At 42.3% G+C, this 21,431-nt stretch overlaps 1 pseudogene; it reads left to right on the top strand.

Annotated features, from left to right (window-relative positions):
* The first annotated feature begins 1,205 nt into the window (after positions 1–1,205).
* On the top strand, positions 1,206–10,333 carry LOC147001019 (non-histone chromosomal protein HMG-14 pseudogene; annotated as a pseudogene).
* Positions 10,334–21,431: the final 11,098 nt, after the last annotated feature.

The raw sequence follows: 21,431 nt of genomic DNA, 5'->3' as shown, positions 1-21,431 counted from the left end.
ATACTCTTGTGTCTCCTCTAAGTAAATGTGGGTGTTTGGAAATCCCTGGTCCCCAGTGTTTGATGGCAAATTGTTACTTGCAACGGCTTGGCTTTGCGTGGACAGAACAGAGTAAGAACACAGGCTTTAGTGAATCACCTGTTCTTCTGGCCCTCCATGCTGGCATCCAGAGTTTGAACATTAATTCTATCAAGCAGTTACTTTGTGTGTAAAACACTGCAGCAATGTACTAAAGACAGCCATGCTTAGCTGCATGCCTTAACAACTTATTCCTAAAGCCAAGATTTCTTTACACGTCCATTTATCCTTAGATTACATCCCACAGAAAATGTGCTGTAGCAGTCTGTTTTCAAAAGTGACTTCCATTTTGTTTTGACTTATATACTTGAGGTTAGGTACATTTGTTTCAATTTGTATTCAGTTTTAGTGTTTCAAGCCCATGCATGTGGCTGAACAAACAGGACAGAATGTTTGGAAAGAAATTCTACAGGAAGAACACCAGCAAGCTTGGGTATGGGGAGCCTTAGAATCCCAGAAGTGCTAATTCTCCTAAGCTGATCCAGAGCCAGCAGATCCCCATGGAACCCCGGAAGGGATTCCTCAACAATTTAATAAACCGAATCTTATTGATAACCAGATCTGGTAGTATGTTTCTGTAATCCCAGAACTCTGGAGGCTGACCCAGGAGGGTCTTGAGTTCAGGGCTAGCCTGGGCTACATAGTGAGTTCAAGGACAGCTTGAAGTATAAAGTGAGATCCTGCAGAATAACATCAGGGAAGGGTTAAGAAGAAGAAGTTGGTGACTATGATCAATGCACACATGGACGTCATTGTCAAAGTGCAAACGAACAATAAAGTCAACCACCAGCATAATAAACAGCCCACTTTGAATACTTACATGAAATGCCTGAGAAGGGCAAAGATGCCCCAGGAAGAAAGAAAGAAAGAAAGAGAGAGAGAGAGAGAGAGAGAGAGAGAGAGAGAGAGAGAGAGAGAGAGAAATGAACTATCATCACGTGATCTGCAATAACCTATTGAACTTGTCTCCCTCTCAGTACAATGATCTTTAATTACATCTTTAATTACAATTGCCAGGGAGACCAAGGAAGTAAGAGCTCAAGGTAAAAGACTGCCTGGAACTCACTCTGAAGCCACTACAGTCTACAACCCACCCTCTTATGGCTTTTGATTTTGAGACACGTACGATGTTGGTTGCCACGAAGCTGGAAACCTCCCAGTACAGACATGAAAATGCTCATCCACGGACACATCTTTGAAGTATAATATGGAATGGGTTGGAAAGCTTTTTAATTTTTATTTTTAGAATGGACTGGATGTAGCCCAGGCTAGCCTTGAACTCACAGTATAGAAGGCTGAACTGCCGCTGATCTTCCGGCCCCTGAGGACCCAGTTTGGAAAGGGGAAGTGCTAATTTCCACTAAGTCTTTCTGAGGGTGCACTTTATGGGCACATCGCCCATTGCCTTTGGTAGTACAGCTGTGAGAGTAGGTGATGGAGGAACTGTTTAGCCATGGCACTGAGGAAGCAGAAAGGGAGGGGCTGGGAGGGGGGAGGGGAGAGGGGAAGAGACAGACAGACAGAAGCAGAAACAGAGAGAGAGAGAGAGAGAGAGAGAGAGAGAGAGAGAGAGAGAGAGAGCAAGCAAGTGCTAACTTCCTTTCACTAAACTTTTCCTTCTAAAGCTTCCACTGCCTCCCACTAGTGACACACACTGGGTTCTGAATCTGTGCAGGCGCACGCGCGCGTCCGCGCCCCACAGCACTGGGGTCTCACACACACACACACGCACACGCACACGCACACACACACACGGCCACACCTGGCATTTGATGTGGATTCTAAGGATTCCTGGAGCTTTAACAGCAAGCGCCCTCTCCCTGAGCTGTCGCCTCAGCATCCTGGGGTCCAAACCTTTGAGAAACGCCGAAGACCCAAACTAGTACATGGTTGCAATTTTTCTAATGGGCTACTCACTCCAAACTCGCACCATCTTATCTAGGGGAGGATGTTCATCCCAATTACAACTACGTAGAGTAACAAGGTTATTGCTTTTCCCTTTAATTTTGTTTAAGCTACATATTCTTGCCACAGTTGGAAGATGTCAGTTTTAAGAAAACTGAGCAGTCTTATTTACATGCTATATCATAAATAGCCACAAGGTGACACTGTTCAACAATCTCCTCTCTCTCCCTCTGTCTCTCCCTCCCTTCCTTCCTTTCTTTCTTTTTTAATTTGTTTCTCTTTCTTTCATCTTTCCTTTTATCTGTCTTTCTATCTATTTTTCTTTCTTTGGGAAAGTTATACAAATTTATTTGTGGAGTTTTGCTTTTTTTCATTTCTTTTTTTGATTTACTGAATACTTCATATATGAGTATACTATGTTACATTATTTCCATACCCCTCCTTCCTCAAATTACTGTCTTGTTCTCCCCAAAACCTCTCTTGAATTTATGACCTCTTTTTCTATAATTATTCTTGTTACATATATTTTGATATAGTGTCTCACTCTGTAACTCAGGCTGGGCTGGAGCTCACCAAACAGCCCAGGATGGCCTCAAATCACAGTGATCTATCTGCTTTAACTTCCAGAGTGCTAGGATTACAAGTGTGAGCCCCCATGCCTGGTTAGGTATTTGAGTTTTGTTCCTTCTTTAATTGAAAATGTATTTCTTCTTTCACATAATATCCCCTGATTACAGTTCCTTCTTCACTGTTCCTCCCCACCTCCCCTTCCATCGAGATCCACTTCCTTTCTGTCTCTCATTCGTAAACAAACAGGGATAATAATAAAATAAGGTAAAATAAAATCAAACACAGTAAGATAAACTAAACACTAACACATTGGAATTGGACAAAACAAAGAAACACGAGGAAAAGAACCTGAGAAGCCACAAAAATCTGAAAACCACTCAGGAATCCCACAAAACCACTAAACTGGAAACCATAATGTTTATGCAGAGGACCTGGTGCAGACTGGTGCAGGCCCTGTGCATGCTGCATCAGTCTCTGTGAGTTCATGTGAGCTTTGCTTGGGTGATTTAGAGGGTCTTGTTTTGTTGGTGTCCTCCATGCCCTCTGACTTTTTAGACTCTCTCTCTCTGCCTCCTCTTCTGCAGGATTCCCAGAGACCTCGAGAAGAGAGATTTTGTGAAGACATCCTGTTTAAAGCAAAGGGTTCCGAGGTCTCTCACTCTATGCATATTGTCTGGCTGTGGGTCTCTGTCTACTACAGGAGGGAGCTTCTCTGATGATGGCTGAGCAAGGCACTGATTTGAGCATAGCAGAATGTCATCAGAAGTCATTTTATTGACGTTTCCTTTTAATAGATCAGTAGTATTCTGGTTACCCTAGGTCCCTGTGCTATCAAGTCTAAGTTCTTGGCCACCCAAGCAGTGTCCAGTGGAGTGGTCCTTAAGTCAAACCAGAGCTTGTGGTTACTCCCACAAACATTGAACCACTATGGCACTAGTCTGTCTTGCAAGCATGTCCTCACCAGCATGAGCTGTCACATGTGTGATTGACCTGAGGCATTTTGACAGGGGTAAGGTGAAATCTCAAAGTGCTTTTCATTTGCATCTCCCTGATGACTAAGGATGTTGAACATTTCTGTAAGTGTTTCTTGGCCCTTTGAGTTTCTTCTTTTGAGAATTCTGTTTGGATATGTGCTCCCTTTTTTAACTGGGTCATTTGGTTCTTTGATGTCTAGTTTCTTGAGTTCTTTGTATTTTCTTGGATATTAGTCCTCTATCAAATGGGTAGTAGGTCAAACTCTTTTCCCACTGTGTAGGCTGTCGCTTTGTCCTATTGACAATATACCCTGTCACATGGAAGCTTCTTAATTTTCATGAGGTCCCATTCATTATTTGTTGATCTTAGTGACTGTGCTAATGGTGCTCTGTTCAGAAACTCTTGTACTGTGCCACTGAGTCCCAGGCTATTCCCCACTTTCTCTTCTATCAGGTTCAGAGTATCTGGTTTCATGTTGAAGTCTTTGATCCATTTGGGGTTGCGTTTTGTACAGGGTGGTAAGTATGAATCTACTTGGATTCTTCTACATGCAGACATCTAGTCTGACCAGCACAATTTGTTTAAGATGCTTCTGTATAAAAAAATCAGGTGTTCTTAGGTGTATGCATTTATGTCTGGGTCTTTAGTTTCATTCCATTGATCAACATGTCTGTCTTTGAGCTAATACCATGCTGTTTTATTTATTATTATAGCTCTACATTAAATCTTGGAATTGGGGACTTTCAGCAGTCCTCTTATTATTCAGGACTGTTTTAGACATCCAGTGTGTGTGTGTGTGTGTGTGTGTGTTTCCCTCTTTTGATTGGTCAGTCAGTGATTATTTATTCCTTGTGGTTTCTAGAGTGTGGTTAGCCTCTTTAGGCTAGAATTTTCCTGCTAGCACCTTTCTGAAGGCCTGGATTTGTCGATAGCTATTAAATTTGTTTTTTGTTGTTTTTTTTTTTAAATCATGGAGTGTCTTATATTTTCATGTTTTATGATTGAAAGTTTTGCTGGGTCTAGAAGTCTGAGATGGGATCTGTGGTCTCTTAGAGTAGTCCAACTGTCTGGGCCCTGCTGGCTATTGGAGTCTCCATTGAGAAGTCAGGTGTATCAGGTGTAACTCTGCATTTATATGTTACTTAGTCACTCTCCCTTGCAGCTTTTAACCTTCTTTCCTTGTCCTGTACGTTTAGTGTTTTAATTCTTTTTTTTTTTTGGATTAATATTTTTTATTACGTATTTTCCTCAATTACATTTCCAATGCTATCCCAAAAGTCCCCCATACCCCCCCTCCATTTCCCTACCCACCCATTCCCATTCTTTTGGCCCTGGCATTCCCCTGTATTGGGGCATATAAAGTTTGCAAGTCCAATGGGCCTCTCTTTGCAGTGATGGCCGACTAGGCCATCTTTCGATACATATGCAGCTAGAGACAAGAGCTCCGGGGTACTGGTTAGTTCATATTGTTGTTCCAACTATAGGGTTGCAGATCCCTTTAGCTCCTTGGGTACTTTCTCTAGCTTCTCCATTGGGAGCCCTGTGATACATCCAATAGCTGACAGTGAGCATCCACTTCTGTGTTTGTTTGGCCCCGGCATAGTTTCACAAGAGAGAGCTATATCTGGGTCCTTTCAGCAAAATCTTGCTAGTGTATGCAATGGTGTCTGCGTTTGGAAGCTGATTATGGGATGGATTCCTGAATATGGCAGTCTCCAGATGGTCCATCCTTTCATCACAGCTCCAAACTTTATCTCTGTAACTCCTTCTCTGGGTGTTTTGTTCCCACTTGTAAGAAGGGGCACAGTGTCCACACTTTGGTCTTCATTCTTCTTGAGTTTCACGCGTTTAGCAAATTGTATCTTATATCTTGGGTATCCTAAGTTTTGGGCTAACATCCACTTATCAGTGAATACATATTGTGTGAGTTCCTTTGTGATTGTGTTACCTCACTCAAGATGATGCCCTCCAGGTCCATCCATTTGGCTAGGAATTTCATAAATTCATTCTTTTTAATAGCTGAGTAGTACTCCATTGTGTAAATGTACCATATTTTCTGTATCCATTCCTCTGTTGAGGGACATCTGGGTTCTTTCCAGCTTCTGGCTATTATAAATAAGGCTGCTATGAACATAGTGGAGCATGTGTCCTTCTTACCAGTTGGGACATCTTCTGGATATATGCCCAGGAGAGGTATTGCTGGATCCTCCGGTAGTACTATGTCCAATTTTCTGAGGAACCGCCAGACTGATTTCCAGAGTGGTTGTACAAGCTTGCAATCCCACCAACAATGGAGGAGTGTTCCTCTTTCTCCACATCCTCGCCAGCATCTGCTGTCACCTGAATTTTTGATCTTAGCCATTCTGACTGGTGTGAGGTGGAATCTCAGGGTTGTTTTGATTTGCATTTCCCTGATGATTAAGGATGTTGAACATTTTTTCAGGCTTCTCTGCCATTCGGTATTCCTCAGGTGAGAATTCTTTGTTCAGTTCTGAGCCCCGTTTTTTAGTGGGGTTATTTGATTTTCTGGAGTCCACCTTCTTGAGTTCTTTATATATATTGGATATTAGTCCCCTATCTGATTTAGGATAGGTAAAGATCCTTTCCCAATCTGTTGGTGGTCTTTTTGTCTTATTGATGGTGTCTTTTGCCTTGCAGAAGCTTTGCAGTTTCATGAGGTCCCACTTGTCAATTCTCGATCTTACAGCACAAGCCATTGCTGTTCTATTCAAGAATTTTTCCCCTGTGCCCATATCTTCAAGGCTTTTCCCCACTTTCTCCTCTATAAGTTTCAGTGTCTCTGGTTTTATGTGAAGTTCCTTGATCCACTTAGATTTGACCTTAGTACAAGGAGATAGGAATGGATCGATTCGCATTCTTCTACATGTTAACAACCAGTTGTGCCAGCACCATTTGTTGAAAATGCTGTCTTTCTTCCACTGGATGTTTTTAGCTCCAGTGTTTTAATTCTTACGTGAGAAGGGAATTATTAATTATTCTTTTCTGGTCCTGTCTATGTGGTGCTTTGTATCCTTCTTGTACCTTGATGGTCGTCTCCTTCTTTGGGTTATGACAATTTCTTCTATGATTTTTTTTTTGAAAATATTTTCTGTGCCTTTGACCTGGACCTCACCTTCCTATTATATTTCTATTATTCTTTAATTTGGTCTTTTCATAGTGTCCCAGATTTCCTGGATGTTTTGTGCCAGGAATTTTTGGATTTAGCATCTTCTCTGGCTAAGGAACCCATTGCTTCTATTGAGTTTTCAGCGGCTGAGACGATCTCTTCTGTTTCCTATATTCTTTTGGTGAAGCTTGCCTCTGAGGTTCCTGTTGATTTTTCTCTCAGTTTGGGTTTTCTTTACTGGTTCTATTTTCATTTTCAGGTCTTGAACAGTTTTATTCATTCCCCTCCGCTGCTTGTTTGTGTGTTCATAGATTTCTTTTAGAGATTTATTCCTTTCTTCTTTAGGTAACTACTGTATTCGGAATGGCTATTTGAAGGTCTTTGTCTCATGTCTCAGCTATGCCGCAGTTCTCAGGTTGTGCTGTAGTTAGGTTGCTGGACTCTAGTGAAGATAGATCATGCTGGCTGCTATTGATTGTGTTTTTATACTGGTATTTAGGCGTCTGAGATTGGACCGGTTTTAATTCTAGGTGCTGATAATCTGGTCTTGTCTTTGTTGTGGGTGTTTTGTTCCTTGACTTCTGTCGACTTCTCTAGTTCTTAGGAGAGTGTGTGGCTGTGTGTTGCCTGGTAGGAAATTCCAGGGTCCTGCCAGATGTGACCAGATGGAATTGTAAAATGTGTTTCTAGGTCTTGGGAGCTGACACTTAAGAGTGTGTGTGTGTGGGTGGGGGGGGGGGGGCTTGTGTGGGTGTGGGAGGGTCCTGAGGGGATCCATAGGAGGGAGGGAAGCAGGATGTTTCATCAGGATCTGCTTAGTCTCCTGGGAATATGGGCAGGGCTTGAGGAGAGGTCACAGCAGGAGGTCTGCTACAGAGCTGGGGATGAGAGGGGGGGGGGCGGGGGGATTGGATTGGAAGAGAGAAGAAAGGGGCTAAGGTCTGCCATTAGCCTTCCAGCTTCTCTGACTGGAATGATGACATTTTTTTTTCTGAAAAGCATTTGCAATAATCTCCTGTCTTAATTAAGAGAAATTAATGTTCTATCATTTTCTGGTTTCCCTGATCAGGAATAAGTTTCCCTTAGATTCCTATTGACAATGATCATTTCCGATAAATGTAATAAAGGATTATTAAGTAGATCTGAAACTGTTAACATCCAGTGGGTTGATTTTTCTATTAATCTGTCTCACTTTACTTGATAAACAGTATATAACCATAGAACATAAGAAAGTCAGGTAAATTATGTATCACCCTATTGCTGGCTTTGGTATCCAATGTATCATTTACATTTTTCTTTCTTAAATTAAAATTTGTATAGATTAAAATGTAATAACATCACTTTTCCCCTTTCTTTTTCCTCCCTTTAATCCCTCCCCTGCCCCCTACACCCTTTTAAATGGATGGCCTCTGTTTTCGATTATATATGTGTATATATGTATATGTAGGTACATACATATATACATATAACCTGCTGAGTCTGTTTAGTGTATCGTATGTATGATTTCAGGGTTGACCACTTTATATTGGAAAACCATCAGGTGGTTCATCTGGAGGAGAGGCTAATTGCTCCTCTCTCTGCTGTCTACCTGTTGTTCTTGCCTAGGAAAGTAAACCCTGAGATTTCCCATGGCTTGTTAACATGTCTATTGGTGTTATTTTTGAGGTCTCATTTAGGCAGCCATATTATTGAGGTGTTGTGAGTGTAGTTTCCCTGTCATTGGTAAGAGGTACAATGTGGAGCCTCTGGCTCTCCCAATCTTTTCATTCCTTTCCTGGGATGTTCTGAGCCTTAGATGTAGGGGTTACATTGTAGATCTATCCACTGGGACCCGGCTCCCCACAATCCACTCATTGTAACCAGTTGTGGTTTTCTGTTATGGTCTCTGTTTTCTATAAAGAGATGCTTCTTTGAAGGCGGGTGAGCTCTGTACTTGAAAGGATGTATTTAGAATGCAGTTAGAGATTGTGGCAACTTAATAGAGAGATACTAGGTTCTTCTCTAAGATCTGCGACCTCCCAAGCAGCAGCTCCCTGGCTAGATTTCTAGTTATAATCTCCCTCCTGCTAAGCAAGTCCACTCGCACAGCTTCCAGTAACCACAGATACCTTACCATGCTGGCCACTTTTTTAGCCCATAGACATCAAGTCAGGGCAGGACTCTCTGGTATTATGGAGATTGTGGTATCCTTATCATAGACCACAGTAAGAAGGTTTTCACGTTAAATCCAGCCCAAGTCATCTGAGTCATGTGTTCTAACAAACACGCCTCGTGCTATTTGTGCCTTCTTTAAAGTTTTATCTTTATTCATTAAAACTTTTTTTTTTTTCGCAGTATTGGAAATCAAACCTAAGGCCTTGTGCAGGCTGATCATCCTATACTTCCCAATGCTAATACTGTAAATTGACAATAACGATTGTACGTATTTATAAGGCGAAGTGTGGTATTTCTCTTTGCTTCATCAGTTATTTCGGTGAAAGTGTCACTGTGTAGGCTGAGCTGGCCTGTACTCAGTGTGCTCCCTTCCATGAGCTGAGATTACAGGCAATCACCACCACGGCCCACTCACAATCCGACATACACACGCCTAATGAACAGCCCAGGGGCTTTGGCATTGGTACCACCTCAAACTTGTACTTAACGCTTGTAGCATTCAAGAGCTTCTGTGCTGATTTAAAATTTTTAAGTAAACCTTAAATCTTAAGTTTTAGATTTACAGAAAATTGCCAAAATGGTGTGCTATTGTGAATATCTTAACATTTCTATAGCACACCTGTCAGGGCTAATTAATTAATATTGATACACCTACATTAATTAAAGGTCATAGTTTCTTTCTCTTTTTTTCTTTTCTTTCTTTCTCTTTCTTTTTTTTTTACATTTGTGTGTGTGTGTGTGCGCGTGCACACACGCGTGCATGTGCGTGTTCCACGTGTGTATTTGGATGTCAGGGTCTCGAGGATGGAACTCCAGTCATCAGGCTTGGTGGCAAGCATCTTTACTGCTCAGTTATCTGGCTGGCCACATTTGTTTCTCAGAAAGAACAGAGAACATTTTATGCGTTTATTGTGCAGGGGAAGAGGGTGCACGGGTGTGCCATGGTGTGCTTGTGAAGGTTAGAGAAAGAAGGTCAGTTCTCTCCTTCCATCCCATGAATGCCAGCATCAGATTCAGGTCATCCATCAGGCATGGTGGCAGACTCATCTTGATGGCCCAAACTGAAGCCCATAGTGTTTATCTTATGTCCTTTTTCTGATCCAGGATCACTGCTCCATGACGGGTTGCAGCAGTTCACGAACTGTGGTGACAGCTAAGCACTGCAGCTCCATGAGAGACTAGGCTTCTCCCACCCCAAGCCGCCTTGGTGCCTAATAGGAAGGTTGGGGGCGGAGGGGAGGCGGGGAGTGGAGCAGCGAAGGTGGAGCCCAAGCGCTGCTCAGCTCTGGAGGTTGTAGGTCAAGACAATCCCTGCCAAGATGGATGTGAATCGGAAAGGATCAATCATCAGACCAAAAAGTGCAAACAAAAGGGAATAGCGCAGCAAAGGGCAGACAGGTGGAAGTGCCTGACCAGCAAACCACACATCTGCCTGCAGAAAATGGAGCGGGAAAACCAGAGTCCAGTCTCTGAAGAAAAGAAAGAAGCCAAGTCTGACTAAGCATCCATCAAGTCCGTCGGAGGTACCCGCCTCCCTTGTACAATCCAAAGGAATTTTTTTTATCAACTATTTTGTAAATTCAAATTTTTTAGTAGCTCTAGAAACATTTTTAAAAGGTGAGGTGATCCCACCTCATCCCACTTTTTAAAGTGTAATTTTTTAAAAGGGGTTAAATCATTTTTGGTTGCTTGTTTTTTGGTAAAATCAGAAAATACTGAATCAGGAGAGGCTGTGACTGTCTCCATAACATTTGTATATCCTACAATACAAAGCATTTGGAGTCTCACTGGTGCATTTGAGTCTGGAATACTCAGCTGCATCTGGTTTTCTGTTTCTAGTAGAACAGTTTTTCTAAGAAAACCAGTCCTTGGTCCTTGCCCTGTCAGAACTGTAGCATCCCTGATGATGGCCATCCATCTTCCTAACATTTGTGATAGTGTGCTCTGATCAATAGAAATTTTGAGTACGTTCTGCATGTAGCATAAAATTGTGAGTGGGTGGAGCTGAGAATCCCGAGCATTTGGTTGTTATGTGAGAGCTTACAGAAACTTGCCAGATTGAAGGCTGGAACATCACTGGAGTAAGTTCAAAGGGAACAATAGGTAGGTAGCTCTTCGTTTGTGTACATAAACACGAGGTGGCTCTTCAGAGTCTGGGCACGTGGGTTAAGAATGGAAATGTCTGTGTACTCGGCTTCCCAACCAGTAAAATCTCAGCTGTGAAAGAGAAGGAAAAAAGAGCACATATGATATTGAGATGTTGTCTGTGCAAATTCTTCAGAATGTTTAAAATAGACATAGCACTTGCTCTAGTAACTTTAATTTTATACGTATATTTAAGACACTTGATTGCAATTTTACATGGCTTCTTGGGGGACATTCTCAACAGTATTCTTTACAGCAGCCTGATTGTCTAACTGTCTACATGGAAAAGGCAGGACAGACAGACAGGGAAGTGCTTTTTCAGCTTTACAAAAGAAAATCCAGCTGTACACTATACATGGAGGACTCTTGCTCTTGAAGTGAAGCAGCCACAGGAGAACAGTACCAGGAGATTCCACTATGAGGATGCAGCTAAACTACCAAAGGAGGAGGGGGAGGAGGAGGGGAAAGGAGGAGGAGGGGAAAGGAGGAGGAGGAGGAGGGGAAAGGAGGAGGAGGAGGAGGGGGGAGGAGGAGAGGGGGAGGAGAAGGGTAGGAGTGGGAGGGGGGAGGAGGGGGGAGGAGGGGGAGGAGCTAACACTAGAGGACCAGGAGAGAAGGAATTCTTGTGTGGTAGTTACAACGTTTCAAAAAGTATCCACAAACCTTTTCCAAATGACTTCTAAACAAGTCTTTTCCTTTCCCCTTCTAAGGAGGGTTTTTATTGTAGCTACGACATACTGATTCTTACTGGTGTCCATGCTGGCTGATTTTTCCAGGATCAGGAATTCCACTGAACAAGCAGCTAGGCTGAGTAGCATGGAAGACCTGGGACCTTCCACACCTACCCAAAGTTGTTCCCAGGGGCTGTCGTCAGAGCGGGTCCTTATTGAGAAGATCAAAAGACAGCAAACCCCAAACACTTAATTAGAACAGACAAAACATCTCTAGAGGACACTCCTGGGATCTCAAAGGCCCCAGGAGAGGGCTGGGAATCTGAGATCTGACCTGTCGACAGCAGGTGCATGGCTGTCCAGCTTATCTCATTCCTTCTACCCATCAGTCCTGAGTTTGTCCTGCTTGGGAGGAAGTAATAAATTATATCACCTCAGGTATGCCGCTTCTGTCAAAACGACTCTGTGGAACTGATCGTTATCAATATGTCTCTAGGGCCACTGATTTTGTTTATAGTTTTGTTCGTTGAGTTAGAAATTTTTACAGTAACATGATATCCAGACACTGTCCCAAATGAAGTTCAAGGACCCGGAAATACGTTTTAAAATCTACTGAAGGGACAAGGATGAAACTCAGAGATGGATAAAAACAATCTACTTTGCATTCTTAGCCTCTTTGATTTCTTAAAATGAAGAATTCCAGAACGAAGTCACAGTGGGATTTTTGTGGGGTATGTTTTGAATGAGACACCCCCGGAAATCTATGCAGCTCTTTTTAAACATGGAAAGTAACCCTGACCTTCATATATTAAAAGACGTCTTTGCATAACCTTTCTGGCATGGCTTTGGAGGACATCGCTCTGAGGTTTTACAGGTCTCTAATATTTAAGTACATTTTAGTCCTTTATGGAATAAAGTTGATGGCATTAACTTTACCAGTTATATACGTTCAAATTTAATTCATCATGCAGAAGGGAATTCCCATGAACACAGGAAGAATAGGATTGAAGGACTTTAGACTCACCACCTCTCTAGACTCCATTAAGTGGCAAAGGACTATTTATATAGAGTCGATTGTTTTATTCCGGGAAACCCAAAGAATTCACATTTGAAAAACTCGAAATAAAAAAATATAGTGAGATGCCATATCTTGGGCACGGACTTTGTGTGATTTTATAATTGTGCACCACAGCCTGGGTCAGCATGCAGATTGTTCACAGTCCCCTGACATCCTTGGAGCCAAGAGCAGCCAGGTACTTAACTTGTATCCATGGTAACCCTCTGCATACTCTCACAAAACTCAACTATGAAGTCTGTGCTCTTTTATGGCTTGCGGCTTTTCCTCAACACACCATTTTGGAAGTTCACCAGCTTCGCTGTGGAGAGTCATGGCTCACTCTTGAAGTCACTGACTGTTATGAAACATGGTTCAAATTGCCGGCCATTACTCACTCTTTGGTTAGCGCAAAGCTGCCACGGTGACCCCTTGTGTATTTTGTGGAAATCTATTTTTAATTGTTTCGGGGGAGGCCTCTGTGGAATTTCTGGGTCACAATGGGTAGGGGTGAGGTGGTTTGCTTCAGAGAGTAGCTGCGTTGTGGGAGACTCTGCCGGCTGTGCTCAGGAGTTTGAGCCCCTCTTCATTTTGCCATTATTAATTATTGTCCATTACAACCAATTGGTCATTCTACCAGCTATAAAAATCCTTGCTTAAATTTACATCTTCCTGATAGTCAATAAGGCTTGGCCTGCACACTTAGTTTAATGGACAAACCAACATATTTATCATTTTTAGATTTCTGTTTGTTTGGTTTTTTTTGTTTTTTGGTTTTTTTTGTTTTGTTTTGTTTTTTCAAGACAGGGTTTCTCTGTATAGCCCTGGCTGTCCTGGAACTCACTTTGTAGACCAGGCTGGCCTCAAACTCAGAAATCCACCTGTCTCTGCCTCCCGGGTGCTGGGATTAAAGGTGTGTGCCACCACAGCCCGGCCATTTTTAGATTTCTATAAGGCAAATTTCTATAAAACATCTTCCAATCTGCTGTTAACCTGTCCTGTGGTGGGGTTTGGTTTTTGCTTGTTTTAATTTCAGATGTTTAATTTTCAGTTCCATCCCTCTTTGTTTTGGTTGTTTTTTTTTGTTTTTTTGTTTTGTTTTTTTTTTTTTTTTTTTTTTTTTTTGGTTGTACATATCTAGGGGGTATAGCATGATGGTTGGGGTCATTTACACTCGGTGTAATAGCAAGTCAGGATAACTGGTACACCCAACTCCTCAAGCACTTGTGCTGGGAGCCGTTGGATGCCCTTTTTAGTTCTTTGCAAAGTGTATTTTAAATTGTTGCCCATGTGCTTGCCCGGCCATGCTGTTCAGCACTAACACAGCACTAAAACCATTGCTTCTAGAGAACTCTACTTAAGCACTGCAGCCAGATCACTTACTTTGCCCTCTTCCCTCCCTTCCCTGGCCTCTCGAGACTGTAATCTCTGTAGCTATGATGTCAGTGTTTTAGGTTTCTACCCAGAAGATCATGGTGGTTTTTTGTCTTTCTGTGTCTTATGCCAGCTAACATAATACCACCTCATTCTATCCAAGTTGTGACAAATGACAACATTTTATCCTTTGGTGGCTGAGTAACACTTCAAATATATGTTATCACATTTTCAAGATCTATTTCTCTAGCAATGGACACCTCAGTTTGATGCTGTATTCTAGTTAACGTGAGCAAAAGCAGCAGAGAGGAGTACAGGTCAGTCTGACATTAACTTTGTTTACTGTGGATATACACTGGCTAGGGGACATTTTGTTATAATAGTGATTTTATTATATTAGGCTTTTTAAGGATTCTCTACACTGTTTCCCATAAGGGCCATGACAATTCACATCCATATATATATTTTTTCTTTATATATAATGAAAACAGTATAATGTACATATTATAAATTATAATATAATTATAAAAGTATTATATTTCTATAAGTGTATAATGATAGTTATATATAATAATATATTAAAACAAATGCATATATAATACATATATACATATATTGTAGTGATATTTATAGTATTTATATAGTGATGTATATATATATAGTACTATATACATCACTACATTATATATAAGCATATGACTTCTCTTTTCTCTGCATCTGGCCCACGTTCCTTTTTGTTGCTGCTGCTGCTGATTTGTTTACAGTCATTCCACCCAGGCTAGGATGAAATCTTGATGCAGTTTTCAGTTTCTTTTCCTGATGCTGATCATTGTGGCTGTTGTTGTTGTTTACACATTAGGCACATTGGCCACTTTTATATCTGCTTTTGAGAAATATTTATCCGTATCATTTGAGTGTCTTTAATCAGATTGGCTTATATCCCTCGCTCCCTTGTCAGAGGGATGCATGGTGGATCTCCGCCGTCTAGTTCAGTGAGATTCCCTCCCTGTGCCTCTCTGTTCTTGCTGCTTGTGCTTTTGCAAAACTCCTTCTTTGTTGTGACTTCTTGCTTAATTTGGACCTTTGAAAGCACTGCCAATTTAGCGTCCCACTGAAATCCCTGTATCTTTAGTGGCTGTGACAATGGGTGTTTTTTCAGTCTTTGAGAAGTTTAACAGTCGTTGCAAAGTTCTTGTTACTCCTAACATCTGTGACATCTGGGATGATTTTCTATTGGCAGCTTTTCCTCATAGCCTTGAGCTCTCTTCCTACCTACTTACACATCTAGACATGTTTTACACATGTACCCTCTATACGAATCGCTTGTTGAAGTCTCTTTCATGCCCCACCCCATATAACTTGGAATTGAACTCAGGACCTCACACATGCTGGTAAGTAAGTGTTCCACCGCTAAGCTGTAGCCCCAGCCCACGTTCCGTCTCTTCCGGAAAAGCTGATTTTTGTTTTAAGCACTCATTTTCATTCTGAGTGACTTATTTTCAACCTGTGGGAATTTGTTACTATCACTTTGTCTTGAGGTAAGATCTCACCATGGAGCCGGGCGTGGTGGCGCACGCCTTTAATCCCAGCACTCGGGAGGCAGAGGCAGGCGGATTTCTGAGTTCGAGGCCAGCCTGGTCTACAAAGTGAGTTCCAGGACAGCCAGAGCTATACAGAGAAACCCTGTCTTGAAAAACCAAAAAAAAAAAAAAAAAAAGATCTCACCATGGAATGCAGGCTAGGTTCAAACCTGTGACCCAGCGACTCACATGACTCAGGCCCTCAACGCAAGCTCAAGCTCAGCAGCCATTTTCTATAGTCACTGTTCTTCAGACAACCCTCTTTACATTCGTCTCTGTCTATAAGCTCTTCAAAAAGTCCAAATCAAAATCAGATGCTGCAACGGCTTAAAAAAAAAAAGACCCCCCCAAAGCACAAGCAAAATAGAAAAATAGACAAATGAGTTTATATTATTCTCAAATAATCACATTTTCAGTCATCAATTCTGTTTTGTTTTGCTTTGGGTCAGGTCTTGTGATGTAGCCATGGCTTGCCTAGCTTTGTCTAGATAGATGAGGCTGGCCTGAAACTTTCAGGACCCACTTTACCTCTGTGTCCCGACACGTGCTGAGATCACAGCCTTAGAGCCACTACATCTGGAACAGTCAGTAGTTAAATCTTCACAGAGATTTTTTTTTTCTTCCAGTTCCCATCACAGGGCAGACTGTTCAGTAGTCTGCTTTGAAAGTGTCATTATCTTCCTTATCAAAGGCAGGCAGAACGTCGTCTGGACGCGGCAACTACCCAGACAGGGTCTGACCTCGCAGCTTCTCGCTTCCTGGAGACAGCACCTTTTTAATCTCATCAAAGATAAGCAATCCTGAAGAAGATGTCATCACATGGCCGCCTCAGAACTTCCGACTGATAATTCTTTGCAAGCATATTGTAAATTAATTTTCGGCTTCCTGTTCCTCTGCCATGACTGCCTTCCTTGCTATTATGGACATTTATTCCTCAGGAATTGCAAAACTCTTCCTTATGTGGGTTTTGATCACAGTATTTGTCTCAGCACCAGAAAAGTGACGACTACTTCCACTTCCTGTTTTACTTCTCTCCCCAACTGTTCGACTAGAGCCGAGTTCCAGCCCGCACATGCGCATTCTCACCAGGTCGCTTTGCCTGGGTGCTCAGATCTCTCTGCTTCCTCCCGCAGCCCATACTTCTAATTCCCTTTCTCAAGCTATTTGTTTTTAATAGTGAAAAGATATTTATTTTATGTACATTGGTGATTTGCTTGCATGAAGGTGTTGAATCTCAGAGTTCAGACAGTTTTTGAGCTTCCACGTGGGTGCTAGGAATTGAACCCTGGACCTCTGGAAGAGCAGTCAGTGCTCTTAACTGCAGACCCAACTTCCCATCTCCTGTTTGTTTTTAAAGACAGGTTTTCCCTGCATAGCCCTGGCTAGCTTAAAATTCACTGTGTACCCAGGCTGACCTTGAACTTGAGGAGATCAACACTTGTTGCCTCTCAAGGGCCGAGTGTGTGCCACCATGTCTGACCTCTCAGACTGTTTGATATTGCTACAAAAGAATACTGCAGGCTGGATAATGTCTAAAATAAAAATGTTTTCTTGCGGTTCTGGTGCTTGGAAAGTTCCGTATCAAGGAGCTGGCATCTGGCAAAGACCTTCTTGCTATGGCAGAAAGCAAATCGGCTGGAGTGATACAAACACGAAGTCAGTCCTGAGGCACAGCCCTCGGTATCTAATCTGCCCATAGCGGGTTCACCTCTTAGCGTTATCACACTAGGGGACATACTCAAGCCGCAGCACCTTTTCCACTTCACTTCCTTCCCTAGCAGTCATCGCTGTGTGCCATCTGTGTATTTTCTTGCTGACAATTGTTTGTGTCATGGTCGGTCTTCATGAACAAAATGTCAGCTCAGCTGAGGGCAGGACTTGGATCTGCTCCCTTACTGCTATAGTCCTCGCACTGAAAGATGTCTAGCGTGAAGTGGAGACTCCTGACACAAGATCGAATTAACTGTACAAAGCACTTTCAAGCTGGACCTGGTATTCCGATTGTGTAATTCACCCAGCTGCTAAGGATGCTGAAACAGGAAGCTTAGAAGATTTAAAGCAGCCTTGGGCTAGGTGGGGAGTTCAAAGCCAGCCTAGGTAATTTAGTCTGAACTGAATCAAAAGTATAATAGGTTAGGCATGGTGGTACATGCCTTTAATTCCAGCACTTGGATCTCTGTGAGTTTGGGGTCCAGCCTGATCCACAGAATCAGTTTCAGGCCAGCAAGGGCTACGTAGTGAGATCCTGTCAATGTATAAATGATAGATAAATGAATGGATGGATGGATAGATATAGGTAGATGACATATAGATACATCTGTAGATAACAGATAGACAGATGATTGACGATAGATAGATAAATAGATAGATAGATAGATAGATAGATAGATAGAAAAGGGTTGAAGATGTAGCTCACTCGGCACCAGGAAGATGATGGGGCTTTGATGAACATTTCCATATTTGATCCTGTAACAGTTCTGTGGTGGGGAACTGTTATACTGTCCATCATTCCGATGATGGGGAAACCACAGGGTGATTACAGGACAATCTAGGTCACAAAGTCAACCTCAAAGACAATAATCAAACACAAATTAATGATTCTGGGTTCTGAGATGTCTGCAGCAGTCCATGTCAATATCCCAAAGCTGAGTGAACCCCCAGTCATCTCCAGGCTGGAAAACAACCACAGATACCAACGAGAGGAGGATGTGCAGGTGGATATGTTTTTATTGTATATTTCAGATTGGGTGGGGTCACTAGTAGAAAATTAGCCCCTTTATGTATTGCTCTTACCAATTCTTGTTACGAGTTTCTATCTTTCTCTCTGTGCCCTATGGATTTCAGTCTTGTTAGCCTCATAGTCATGTGAGCCAATGACTTAAAACCAAACCAAAATAAAAACAAAACCCTTTTCAGTGTTTGTGTGTAATCCACACATAAACATAAGATATACACATGTGCACATATATGCATGTGTAGGTGCTTGCCTTGGGATGGACCTATTCCTCAATAGTTCCTATTTTATGTTGTAAACACTCTCCCTGAGCACCCCAGGTTAGCAACACACTAGAAGACAGCAAGACACTCTCAGGTGGCTTTACTAGAAGCAAAAGAGGTTGCTTCCCACATGTCTTAGTTTGGGTTTTGGTGCTGTGAAAAGACACCATGACCAAGACAACTCTTATAAAGGAAAACTTTTAATTGGGACTGGCTTATAGTTTCAGAGGTTCCGTCTATCATCATCATGGCTGGAAGCATGGCAGCGTGCAGGCAGACATGGTGCTGGAGAAGGACCTGATGATAGTTCTCTATCTTGAGTCAAAGGCACCCAGGAGGAGACTACCTTCTGAAGGCAACCAGGAAGAGAGTCTCTTCCACCCTGGGTGGAGCTTGAGCATAGGACCTCAAAGCCCACCCTGACCGTGACCTCCTTCAACAGCACTTCCTCCAATAAGGCCACACTTCCAAATAGTGCCACTTTCCACAGGCCAAGCATAGTCAAAGAACCACACCACAGTAACACAAATGGGGTGCTAGGGCATATCAAGAGTGCAGGAAAGCAACAAATCCAAAATCAGAACTCCGATTCCTACTGAATGCCATTGTTTGCCCACCACTGTGTCTCTAGGGAACACCTACCATTGTGGAGCCTTGCTAAATGCTGTGCTTTCTGGCCTGAACTGTCCAGGATTCCACAGTTTCACTAAGGGGTAGAGGGGAGAGGCTCTGATGGGCCCGATGCTAAAATTGCTCAGGGCACAACCGCATGCCAGGAAGTATATCACTCAAGGTATTTGGTCTTGGGTATCTTGATTGACTATTGAGTTGCCCTTCGCAAGTGGGATAGCCCACCTCGGCAGATGTCCAATCAAAACTGGAGAGTTTGCCCTTTGAATCAGTGACCAGGTACATTAATTAGAATGGGTTCCATACTTAATTTAGAATTTCCCCTGGGAAACATTCAAAAAGTCGTTGGTAACTGTGGGAGTTGAAACTGTTTGTGTCTGTACTTTGCTGGATTATTCACTTTCGGGCATATCTTTCGGGCATATCTTTCGGGCATATCTTTTACCTTCGTTGGATATATTTACCTTCTTGAGAACAACTTGGAATTCACATTTCTAGCCCAAGCAATATTCAAATCCCACTGTAAGGTGTTCTCAGCTGGTAAGCACATAGATTGATCTACAATCTATGACAAGTTCCTGAGAATCACCTTGCAATGATTTTCCTGGCGTCTGCACAAACTGACACAGGTCACCGGGAACATTGACTATCCTGTCATCACTCGCTACTCCCTTGGTTCAGTGAATGCCTGGTGTAGTATTTCACAGACTCAAGGTAACATGTTCTCCTCAGAGAACTGGATCTCCAGGGTGTCCCAGCCATAGCTGACGGCCAGCCACCAAACAACCGGCAACAAAGTAAGAACTACTAAACCCATCAGACTGCTAGTTAACATAAACTCTTCCAGAGATGAACTTCCATAGAACACACCAATTCTTTTTTTTTTATTAAAATAGATTAAGTTCAGTTTTGTCAGCATAGAAACCAGTAAGGCTAGGCTAGTTGACTTGTGTCTAAATTGGTGACAGTTTTAAAGTGTTTATATACTGACTTCTGTCTTAACCAGCAAGTTACAGGTCTGAGTTTCTGTTCTCAGTGACTCCTGAAACACAGAAACTGTCTGGTAGAAACTGATAGTTGAAAAGCCATCTACAGTAAGTGCCATAGGCTAATCCCCCTGCCTCAGCCCTCAGAGTACTGGGATTTCTGAGCTGTGATGACACAAAACCATAGCTCTTATCTCAAAGGAAATGAAAGATAATTTATTACGGATCTAAACATTAGGTGAACACGGAATAGTCACATGAGTTTGGGTTGCCCCCAATAACATGTTCAAACATGGTGGGAGCAGTTTCATAGAGTTTTTATAGTATCAGAACAAAGGCACTCAAAAATCAAAGAATTGAAAAATTCATCTGTGGAAAATGCCAGGTAGGCAGGTTATATATAGTAAGGCAGAAAAAGATTTTTATGGGCCTAAGAGGCTACTTGATGACATTTTTAGCCTTTGGAGGAAGTGGAAACTTGGGGTTGGTTTGTACACCCCAAAGGGATTCACTTAATTGGTGATACATGGCTATTAAGGGGTTAAAGTCACAGCTCTGGCCTCAGACCTGCAACATTCCAGCTCTCAACAGCACAGAAGGTCTTGCCAGTCAGTCATCACTGAGGAATCTTTAAAATAGGTGAGGCGAGGCTCCCCCCTCCCTTTCCCACCTCTGAGTTTCAGTTCACAGACATCATAGCACCCAAGTTATGGAGGGTTCTTCTTGGTTTACAGATTTTTCAGCTGATGTATGGAAAAGCTTGCAGGGCACTAAAACACTTTCTATGTTTCATACATTTCTCTCCAGGTTTCCACACTGGTGCTACTTAAACAGCCTCTTGATGCTGTTCATGGTTGTGTGAAGTTCCCTAAAACTCTAAAAGGCAAAGGTTAAGAGCGAGAATAGGGTTCTTAGCTGTAAGCTAAGGAAGGTCAAACCAGGATATTGCAGACTCCTCCAGCTTGTTTTTTATTTGTTCATCTGGTGAATAGCCTATGTGGTGTGGCAGGTTGCAAAATGCTGTGCTAACTTCTAGCAGCTATCATTCCTAACTTATAATTTCCCAGCATGCCTTTACACTCACTCTAGTCTTGTGTGTGTGTGTGTATGAATCACATAAATGCACCCTTGGTGTGCGTTTTCATGCATGTACTTCCTTGTCACGGTGTGTGTATCCTTTTTCTC

Source organism: Mus caroli, unplaced genomic scaffold (assembly GCF_978045245.1).
Source record: "Mus caroli unplaced genomic scaffold, Mus_caroli_1 scaffold_15, whole genome shotgun sequence".
In the NCBI taxonomy this organism is placed as follows: Eukaryota; Metazoa; Chordata; class Mammalia; order Rodentia; family Muridae; genus Mus; species Mus caroli.
The sequence above is the reverse complement of the archived record's forward strand: the minus strand, read 5'-3'. Positions and strand labels throughout refer to the sequence as shown.